The sequence below is a fragment of the Rhea pennata genome, chromosome 1 (assembly GCF_028389875.1).
Source record: "Rhea pennata isolate bPtePen1 chromosome 1, bPtePen1.pri, whole genome shotgun sequence".
Lineage (NCBI taxonomy): Eukaryota > Metazoa > Chordata > Aves > Rheiformes > Rheidae > Rhea > Rhea pennata.
The window spans coordinates 56,680,694-56,691,843 of NC_084663.1; the positions used below are offsets into that span (position 1 = coordinate 56,680,694).

Below are 11,150 nucleotides of genomic sequence, written 5' to 3' on the forward strand. Positions count from 1 at the left end.
ACCCACTCTTGTGTGTGTTGCCATGCGTCCTTGTGAGAAGGGACAGTATGCCTTCCTGCTCTTCACCTCTCCCACAGCTTCAGATCTTTACAGCCCTGCAATCAAACTCCTCGCGTATCCCTTGAGAAAAACCCTCAGCAGCAACTGCATGAATGTGTGTGACGGAACTACATGGGTTTAAACCTCAGTTGTTAAGATCAGAAAGCTACAGCTGTGCCAGTGTTGAGTTTTATGCCCAACTTTCAGGGGAGGCACAGATTGACAGCTGACTTGCCTAGCATCTGTGGTGCACAAGATCACTTGTGGTAAGGTGGGATTTGGGGAAACCTGGAGTCTGGACACACTCCAATATTTTGTGAGACAGGCTTTTGGGGGAATGAAAATGGTTGTAGAGCCAGGTCTAATTTAACAGGCTGTTTTGGCTGGAAAGCAAGTGTGGGAGGGAGGGTTTTAAATATTGAAATATTTCATTTCAAGACAATCTTCCTGAATTATTCTCTTTTCTAAATGCCAAAATGTTGTGAATGGGCATTTTCAAAGGGAATTTTTGACATTTCATTTCAAATCAGCACTTTGCATTTGAAACTTGACCCAAGTTAAAAGATAAGAAGGCAAACATAAGAGCTTAATAACCACAAAATAAAGCATGCTATTTCATTTCAAGTTCAGTAGAAAGTTTTAATCCCTGAGTTAAGCCCTAAAAAAAAAAAATCTTTTGGTGCAACCACAGTGCATCCTCCTCAATTTTTCAGCTTGGCTTCAGAGCCAGAACTTCCAATATTTGCCCAGTCTTCTGTGTAGAAGTTTTCACTAGTAGTAAGTGGGGAGTGGCAGGCAGAGTCAGAGGAAACAGATTTTTTGTTGAGTGGCAGTTTGCTGTAGGGTCCGTGTTAAGGATTGGGGTGCTAGTGAGGAGTGTTAGTGATCTGAGTTCTTCTTGCTCCTCCTTGAGCTCCCTATACTCCCCCAGCCAATATAGCTGCTGTGCCTGTCCAGGTCAGTGTACCCGTATTGTATCTCCATCTGAAATGCTGGAGCAGAAAATGGCCAGTGTGTCTGGGATAAAATCAGCTAGGTAGTGGCCTTAAGTTAACTAAAAATGCCCTTGAACATCCCAGACAGAATTTCACTCTTATCTCAATAAGGCTGTTGATGGTGAGGTTTTGGCTGCCTGTTTCTTGGTGATGTTTGCATTGGTTTGGCTCCACTAGTAGCAACAGGCAGAGGGACTACTAGCAAAGCCCCTGTGACTGTGGCTTTTTTACCCATGTTGTGGTCTAGCTTTAGGCAAGATGGTGACCAAGTGCTGTCATCTTCCAGTGCTTTCCTGCTGGTCCCTACGAATGCCAGTGGATCTGTCTGAGGGCATATGCCAGGAGGAAGTTGCCAGGTGAAAAATCCTAGCATAAGCAAGGATGCATAAGGTGCAAGAAAATGCATGTTGATTTGGGAAGAGACCCTGTTAATTCTCATAAACAGTGGATATGTGGTGGGGGAACAGGCTGAGTGAAAGACACTGCCAGTTCTTTGAGATGCTCTGCCCCTCAACTGCCTCTTCTGTACAAAGGCAAGTTCAGACACAAACGTGAAGGATAGCCCTCCTCCCCCTTCTCCGCCAGCCCCGGCCCCTGGCGCCTGCCACCCCATCCTCTCCAGCGCATGCACATGGTCCCTGCCGGCCATGAATAGAGTTGGCACTGGTGGGCTCAGCCTGAGTCACTGAGGCTAACAACTCGCAACCTGAATAAGCAGCATAAAGGCACAGAGCAGCCCCGTCGCGGCTCCATCCCGACCCGTCCTCCCCAGCTGCGACAGCATCCGCTGTGGGCCCAGACCAGCCATTCTTATCAAGTCCTTCTGTGCAGTTTGTCTTTCTCTCCGTCTCTCTTCTCTCCTGCCCTCCCCCCCTTTTTTTATTTAATCCTCTTTTTTGAACATATCATTACAGGAGCAACAAAAAAGATGGGACAATACAGCTATTGATGAACTGCTCTCGTCCTCCCGTCCCAGTCCCCCCCACTCCCTCCCTTCCCTCCTCTGGTGCGTGCCAACACTCTTTCCACCCGCCCAGGGCTGGAGCCAGCGCCAAACAACCTCTGCTAATAAACAAGAGGAACCAGATAAACCAGGAACACAATAGAGGGATTTGTTGCACGTTAGTGATGGTGGGAACAATGTCAACTCCGTGGCGCAGCTGCATGGACCCCCTCCCGTCCTCTCCCCCCACTGCCTTGCGCCCCCCGCGCACTCACAGCCCAACAGTGTGATTTATGAAAGGCCAGAGGTCAGCGTGCATTAAAGGGCTCCTTTCTTGCATCATTTATTAACCCCTCTACGACAAGGGGCGCTCATTGTGGCGGTGGTATGGGCAGTGGGGAGGGGGTGGAGGAGTCTGTCCTGGAGGCACTGTACATCTCTTGCAGGATGCTGAGATGCAGAGCTAATGTTTAAACCTGGTTTAAACACACAGATCTGGCACGTTCAGGAAGGAGAGGGGCACCCGAAGGTGTATTTTGGCTGCTGACTGTAGGCCAGCAAAAGCAACTCCTGCACTCCAACACAGCTATCGTCTATGGCTTCATGGAGCCCTTTGGTGAGTGAGAGCAAAAGTTTCCATCCCTCCTCCCACTCCCAGCCAGCTAGACACTTACTGCTGAGGCAGTCAACGTGAAGTCACATTAACATCACCTTTGGTCTATGTTTTTGTGAAATGTATATTTTGGGGGACAAGATTAGATGGGATGTTGGTTACCAGGCCTCAGCTAGACCACAGTTTGGGGCTTCCTTAGCACAGGGCCAGGAGAGTATTTGGTGCAGGAGTTCCAGTGGCTGTCACTCAGCAGGTCAAACCAGAGGATAGAAAAATGAATCAGGAAAGCCCAGGCAAACTGACAGGATAATTGCATTTCACACAGGTCACATCTACCATGTGGCAACCTGTGCTCTCTACTAGTGTGGTAATGCTGCGCTCACAACAGTTGGTGCTGTGGCAGTCTGCAAACCTAGGGTTCGCCAAAAGGGATGCCCTGAAGACCTCATCCTGCAAGAAGACATCACCAGATCCCTAGGACACTTGTGCCACCAGGCATGGTCATACAGGCCACCTGCAATGCAGCCAGGTAGAGAGAAGACAAATGGGCCACAGAGCAGGGTATACCACTCCAAGGCCCTCTTTTCAGGGCAGTAGAGATGTGGCCAAAATCTCTTCTTGTCTCATGAGTATGGATTGCCACTACAGGCAACACTGTAGTGCCACCACGCAGCATTATAAAGCCACATTGTGAGGTTGTGAAGCAATGTCATGAAACACTGATATGCTAATTTGCTGGACTGAACTTTTGTTCTAGAAATTGCAATGACCAAAGCCATTTTGGAACAGATGATGTAGCAGCAACAGTTCAGCAATTAACTTTGCAGTTCCCTAAGCTATCCCATATCCCTGGATGGCCTTATAGATTCCCCACAGACTCCTCTCCATTTGTGAGCTTGCTTGGGAGGGGAAAAAAAAAACAATCCTCCCGCTTGCCATCTCAGGTTCAGGGTGAGGGGTGAGCCATGGAGAGGCATCTGTTGAAGTTCAATTCCAGAGTGGAGACAGTGCGGTTGTGCTGGTGTCTGGCAGCCAGGCCCAGCCTTCTCAGCAGGGAGGAGGAAGTATTGTGGTGTGCAGGTTGGGACATCTTTCCCTCTCAAGATGAGGCAGATGAATATTGAGAGACAAAAGGTCTGAAAAATGCCCCTCCAGTTAGGAGCTGAACAGAGCTCTCTGAGCTGAAGTATTGGGGCGAGGCTCTGTATGGGGCAGAGAGGACACAGGGGTTGGGGTTAAGGGGAAGACTGCCCCACAGCCTGAATGCTGGCGGGTTACTCTGGTTACCAGCTGAACTGTTTCTGTCCTGGCTTCAGTGTCTCAGCCTCAGGCCGTGCTTGCTCGCTCACTCACTCTCCCTTGCATTCCTCCGGGAGCTGATCAGGGCTTGAATGACACCCCAGATGACTCTTTGCTATTAATTCTTGAGAACAGAATGGGCTCCTTGTTCTCCCATTCCTACTCTCTGGAGGAATTACAGGGGCCAAGGCAGCAGACTGAAGCCTTCCCGACTTAACCCTTCCGCTGACTTCCCAGGAGTCGCCCTGTAGCCAGAGGGTTGGCGGAGAGGAAGATCACCCCAGAGCCACTTCACCCCCGTTGAACAAGTCCACTGATTCACCTAGTGCTACTACCACCAGAGGATCCATTGGGAGGGTTGCTTTTCTGGTTGTTCTACCCAATTTTACGTAATTTCCTTCCTCTTCCTTCCTAGCATATCTCCTCTGTCATGCAGACTAGAGAATTGAAGAGTATCCAATTCACCACTGTATTACATATCACATGGAAAACTCCATCCAAGAGGGTGCAAAACCAGTTCCTTTTTGCCCCAGCTCCCCATCCCTTTGATGCTTTCTGTTGGAAGTTTGCTTTTTGGAAGTGCCCTGGCTTCTGGACCTCTTTGGCAGGAGATGAGGGGGTTAAAAGCCAGAGAGGCTTTGTGCCACTCACCACCTGTCAAAGCAGGTAGCAGACAGACGTGCCCTGCCCCGTTCCTCTTTGATCTTTCCAGACCCTAGTAATGCAATAAAATTGTCCTGTTTAGCCATTGCAAGTCCTCCTCATGCCCATGAAGTATTCAGCTAGCCAAGATGATGATCATGGAGCCACCTGGGGTCTTTATGGTGCCCGGAGGCACTTCTCCCTCTCCTTTCCATAAGAATTCCCTACACCTCCTCCCTGAGGCAGCTGGCACTGAAACCTCCTGCATCAGATTAAAAATCATTGCTGAACAAACTCTCCTGTTTGTCCACCACAATGCACATACACTACCAGGAGAAGCAGAGTAGTTTTCTGCACGTACTGCCCCTTCAGTAGGCTACTGCCTGCCATCTTGCACTGGAAAAAGAATGGGTTTCTCTTGGAGGCCCATTCCAGCTTTAGCCCACTCAAGGTGAGGCAGACAAATATGTGGCAAGGATGCTTTTTCTCTGCAGAGGCAGGGAGGAAGAGGCTGTTATCCCAGCCAGAGATGGCTTAGCCTCCCCTCTTGTTCCGCGCTCTCCAGTGCACAGACAGCTCCTCATTTAGTACATGGCACTTGTCTCCTGGCACTGACCCGGAGCTGGGTGGGAATCCGCGACCACATCCCTTGCTCAGACCGTAAGAGGCGATGTGCAAAAAGCTTGTGGAGGACTCCCAGCCCAGCCCTGCCCTGGGTAATGGGAGCACAGGGCAGAACCAATGCTGATTCCCAGTCAGTGCTAAGTGCTGATTGGCATCGCCGAGGCCTTGTGGTTCCACGGGAAATGATAATCCTGGAGGAGGACATCAAGCACTAAATTTCTCTTGTGAAAGAACATCGGTCTGACAAAAAGGAAAAACAATCCTGTAATGTGGTAAACAACTCTAGGCATTATGTGCCTTTTATTTTTCCCAAATACCTCATGACAAATGTTACTGCAAATACACTGAGGGAAAAGCACAGCTAACGGTCATGTAACCACACAAACATGCTTCCTGTTGTGATGCTGCCAGAGCCGAAATCTAGAAATGGTTGCAGGCAGCTCTTTGCTCTTTCTGAGTGATCCATATCACTTTCTCCGTGGGCTGTCTTGCTTGCAGTGAGTTCACTGAGACTTCTGATAGTGGGCCCCTGACTGAAAGTAAAGAAAGAAGACCTGTGTTGATGTGGGAAGATCTAGGACCAGTATTGGGAGCTTCAGCCAAAAGTGATGATGGATGATGTAGACGAGGGTCTGGCAGTGGTTCCCACACCCAGCTCTCTGTTGAGAGGATGCCTGTGGCACAAGGCAAACTGAAGGAATCTTTGAGTCTGCTGGTAACTGCAGCTGGTCAGATTCTGGGGAAGCTTTCATCCTCATTTGTCTGCTGCAAAACAAGACCGCAGCATCATAGAACTCAATGTAAACATGAGCTTCAGGTGACATTTGATTCTCTCATTCATGGAATGGCCTGTAAAAGCTACTGGCATCCTGGGAACCTGCAAGGGGTAGTTGTGACGTTGGGTCAGTGAGGCATTTCAAAAGAAAGACGTGAGGAAGTAGTGGAGACAGGGCTGAGCTTGAGTGCACTAGTGAGAAACTCTTGCGCAGTTAAGAAGACCTGGTCCTGATCTCACTCAGACAGCTGTAAATAAAAGTCTCATGATGTCTCATGAGTGAGGCCAGATACAGACCCATAGATTTTCCAAGTGTTATTGTGGAATGATGGCCTTTCCCTTTGCTCCTCTCTGCTCCTCCTTTGAGTATCACACTCAGGCAACCTTCAGATAAACAAAATAACCTGCTGAAACCTTGTTATTTTTTCCTGATTCCTTCATAACTTCCTCTTGGAATGGTTCAGATGATCACTGGCCATCTATGTGTTGCCAAAATCTTTCTTTCGCTAGCCTCCATTTTCCCTCAGGATAATCAGAGGACAGTGCAACTGCTTTCCCAGCCATTTTGTGGCCATGATGATGAGGTCTGATGTGGACCCATTACATCTTCACATAGAAGGTCACATGCAGTCCTCACTGAACATATTGAATGTACTACTTCTGGCCAGATATAGTGAGATTTCAAGCATATGTTAACTGTCCCTGCCATCCACAGCCTTCCCACCAACCATCTGGTCCCCTTCCTCTCCCTCTCCCTCCTGTGCCACAGAACTGAGCAAATCTAACCATTTAGCTCCCACCACACCACAGCTGGGGGACTCATGTCCCCTGTTTCCAACACAAAGGCTGCTCCCTCTTCCTGGCTGTCTGGATCTTGTGGGGCCCAACTGTTCCCTTTCAGCAATGGCAGAGTGAGAATGACTCACGCCAGTGAGGCTGCAAATCCCACGTGTTCAGCGAAAGCTGGGGAGGGCTGAGGGCTTGGCTTCAGCTGTGAGCAGCAATGCAGGAAACCCATCTCCTGCCTCGCCATTAACTGCGCAAGGAGAAGGTGAAACTTCAGTCAAGCTTGGCAATCCCCTCCCCAGTATGGCATTGGAAAGGTCACCTCTCCTCATTCCTGCAGTTTCAGCAGGGGTTGTGGGGGACAGGAACACGCATCTCCTGGAAACCCATGCCAGTCTGCCAAAGAGTAGGTGGTCGGGAAGGGAGCAGGGGATAGGAGACCTCCCCACCCCACTAAAATCCAAAGCTTTGCCCCCCCACCTCAAGCCCTTGTTTTCCTGGGTGCCCACCTCCATGGGAAGGGGTTTCACAGCAAGATGGCGTGTCTGCTCGTCCGTGCCAGAGGGAAGAGGCCAGCGAGGTGGGATGGGGTCTTCCTGCTGTCCCCAGCCTGGCCCTGCTGCCCAGCCGCTGCTGCCTCTGCTCCTCCAAGCCTGGGTCTCCTCTCTCGTCTTCGGGTCTGAGGCAAGCTGGACGCTCTTAAAAAGCTTTTTATGTGTGTGTGTATGTGTGTGTGTGTGCGTGTGAGTGTGTGTTAATCACATGATTGTCGTTCACCTGTATCGTGAACAAAGACAGCGCACTGTTAAAGGCCCAAACAAGAAAGCAGGCAAGGAAAGGAGGGGGGTGTTGGGAAAACTGAAGGGGTTGTTGAGAGAGTGAGCAAGCGCGAGAGAAAATCCTTATCAAACTTCCAATTCATGGGTCTCCCTTTCCCTCAGCACACTGGAGGCATTGTTTGGCTGTTGTGTGTGTATTTTTTTGAATGCCTGTTCCCCCCTTCCCCCCAACTCTGACGCAGTTTTACTGTATGGAGAGATTTCATGGGGAACCCCTCCCATTTTCCCAGGCAGTCCTGGGACAATATCAGTGCTGTGCCCCTGAGCTGGGCCCATGACAAAAGCTGTTCCTGTCTCTTGTGCTCGGGAGCTTGTCAAGGTGCAGCTGCTGAAGGTATGTGGGGTACGCAGGGGATGCCACACGTACCCTTGCCCGATGAAGCCTAACAGCAGATGTGACCTGGGGGATACCAAAAGCTCCCAGGGGGCTTCTTCAGATCTGGTGTTTTTTTCTTTTTCTTTTTCTTTTCTTTTCTTTTTTTTTTTTTTTCCCCCTCAGGTACTATCTGTGCTTTTTCCTGTTCCTTTCCTGCAGACAGACTTCCCCCTCTTCATATTCCCCATCTTAATCAGGTCCTCACTCCTCCATTCCCACCACCACAGTGAATGGGTATTATCTAGCCAAATATATGCTCAGCAACCTCAGTGGATCCATCCTAGCAGTGGACATGGGCCTTGTTGTCTCAGCCGCGTGTTCTCCCACTGAAACTCCACTGAGCAGGGAGCCCATGTCCTGCTGCAGGCTACCCCAGTGATGACGCACCCAACCTGCTGAACATGCAGCCCGGAGCAGGGCATCTTCCCCTTAATCCTTGGAGAGGTGTGGGAGAAGATGGTGACCGAAGGTCTAGTCAGGTTTCCCAGGGAGTTTCCTGCTGTACAGGTGATTTGAGAAGATAAAGACAGGGCAACTGGGGCCACTGTAATAGATAGCTCAGGAAGGTCTTTGGCTCCCACCAGACCCTTTCCTCTTGTACAGCCAGTAACCCTCAGCGTGACTGTCCCAAGTGCAGCCTGCAGGTTGCACTCCCGAGTGCATCACTGTCATCTGCAGGGATGGGATAGCTCCCAACTGCAGTTTTACCTGTTGCCAACATCTTTTTGTGACTGGAGAGGTGGTATCTTTCTGCCTCTGCATATTGGGGATTGAGGCACAATAAAAATGTTTCACCAGAATAACACAGGAAGCTTGTGGCTTAGCATGATCTCCAGCTAGTGAATCATCTTGATTGTTAGACCCTTTTTCTGTAGATGAAGGACTATCCCTTTTCATTCATGACCAAATCCTTGCACCTGGGAAACATCACCTATAGATAAACATATGTTGAAAAGAAGAGATGGAAACATGCTATGTGAAAACTTCTCCTAATCAGAAGGAAATCTTGCATTTAGAAAGATCACTTCTGAAATGCAATTAGATGCTGTGGCCAGCAGCATCTCTTGGAAGGTCCTTGTCTCTAAGAAGGGCTCCTAGAAGATACTGGAGGAAGGGACATGCCACCCACAGTGATTCCTGAGATCAAGATGGTCTCTTCTCTGTCATTTGTCTCTCTGTCTTCTCTGAAGAGAAAGCATCACACTTTTCGCCATTGCAGTAGAGGTATATTCTTCTATGGCTCCCTCTTGTCCTTACCTCTTTATAGCACAAGAGAAAGGACAAAACGTGGACAGAAAAGACTTGGAAAAGGGTATGCAAGTATTTGCTTGCAGTCAGTCCTGCAAGGGGGGTTGGAAACAGGAAAAAAAGAAAGGACTACAAGGAAAGAGAATTTACAGAGAAAAAAGAGTTGAGGCCAAAGGAGATGAAAAGAAGAAAGAGAGGGAATTAGAAAAAGGCAGAATGAAGGAAAAAAGCCCCTTTCTCTGCCATTTAAATGTAAGCAGATATTGAGATTGCATATTGGCAGAAACTGTGTATAAGATATGCACTATTCTGAGCCATGCACAGCTTTTTTGGTGTGTCCCTGTCAAACTGAGGCACCCACACCTCTTCCAACAGAAGGCATGATACGGACCTGGCTCATACTGCCTGATGGGGGTGGTGAGCAACAGGACAAACAATGGTCCAGAGCCCCATGGGTTACTTAAATCACTTCTAGGTTTGCTCTCTTTCTTCTCATGTTTGGGAGGAGGGGTCAGACGCTTCTTTTTTTTTCTCACCCAGCTCCCTGGGACATGCTGAGGAAACATGAGCCCCACCACCCACTGTCCCACTAGGAGCAAGGAGGGTATTTCTTTCCCTATATGTCCTGCCAAGACCCTGCTGTGTTTTGGGGTACAGCTAACCAGGTGGTGAATCAGGGCACCTCCAGGTGCCCTGAGAGGCTCTCTGTTCACCTTATGTGGGTTATTCTCTATCAAAGTGCTAACAGGACCTCCAGCCTCTGGCATCTCACTCCCTACTGCTTGGCATCCTGTATCTCCACTCTGGAGGACAGTGAGAAATCCCTCCTCCATCACCTCTTTCCCATGGGGTCAGTAAGAACCAGCCACCTGGAGGCAGGGCAAATAAACAGCCTTTTCTGCCTGTTTTCTGAGGTGCCCTTCCCCCCACCTCAGGTTGGATGTTGGCTGCAGCCAAGGGAACAATTGGGGCAGTGTTTCTTGGTGGTGGCTATCTCCCCTGGGACAGGCGATGAACCCTCCCCCTCCCTCCAGCTATTCCGCTCCTCTGTGGTGATGCCTGCACCCCACACACAGGCTCCTGCCAGCTTAAGGATGACCCTTGCTAGCTGTGGGAAGATGCAATGAGCTCAGCAGCACTGGTGACTCTGCATCCAATGGGCTGTGGACATCTTTGTCTGGCCCCAGTGAAGGAGCAGCCTTGTCTCATTCATTTGCCATGTTCTTCTTTCTTCTGGGAAGGGGTTTAGCTGCTAAGCTGCTCCTGCCTGTGCTGTGAGATCCCTTCTTGCAACAACCACAATCTCTGTCTGGAGCTGAGATTGCCTCTTGGTGAGACAACTTGTCCCCTACTACAAAACCTGAGATTCACAAGCTGCTGCTTTGGCCAAGGAAGCAGGGCCTTGATTTTGCTTTGCTTGGATCTCTGTCGGGTTTTCTCAGTGTGTATGAGAAAGGAACCCATATGCTTTTCTTCCAAAGGGAAAAAGGCATGATGTGAAGAGGAGTATCTGAGCACCTTTTCTTCTGGAATGGGATAATATGAGCTGAATAAAGAGAAGAAAAGTGAGAGATGATCCCTTGAGAGGTTTCTTCTGGGCATGCAAAATTGTTCCACATCACTTTTAAGCACTTCTGTCTGCCACCTGTTTGATGCCAATGGCATGCAGCGGTTCTCACTCTGAACTCAGTTCAGTAAAGGTTTCTAACTGGGCTGTAGCGAGGTTTTCCTTGTCACCACACTACAGTTTCAGAGCTATACTCACACAAGACAGAGGTGCATGTGCATGGAACATGATCCTACACTGGCAATCAGGTCTGCAATGACAGCAGGCAACCCCCAGGTTTGCTCTGAGTGCTTTAGCTCAGATGCTCGACACCATCCTTGGGACTGGTTCAGTTACTCTTCATGTGTTCTCAGCCAGTATTTGCTGGATCTTTCTAACACAGGGTTTCTGGGGAGTGAAGATCT

The 11,150-nt window shown here is 49.3% G+C and overlaps 1 long non-coding RNA gene across 1 annotated transcript; it reads right to left on the reverse strand.

Moving 5' to 3' along the window:
* Nucleotides 1–5,423: 5,423 nt before the first annotated feature.
* On the reverse strand, nt 5,424–7,523 carry LOC134136886 (uncharacterized). The gene is made up of 2 exons (XR_009957574.1): nt 7,226–7,523; nt 5,424–5,688 (listed from the first exon to the last, which is right to left on the reverse strand). It is a non-coding gene; the product is annotated as an uncharacterized LOC134136886 (long non-coding RNA).
* Between the last annotated feature and the right edge of the window lie 3,627 nt (nt 7,524–11,150).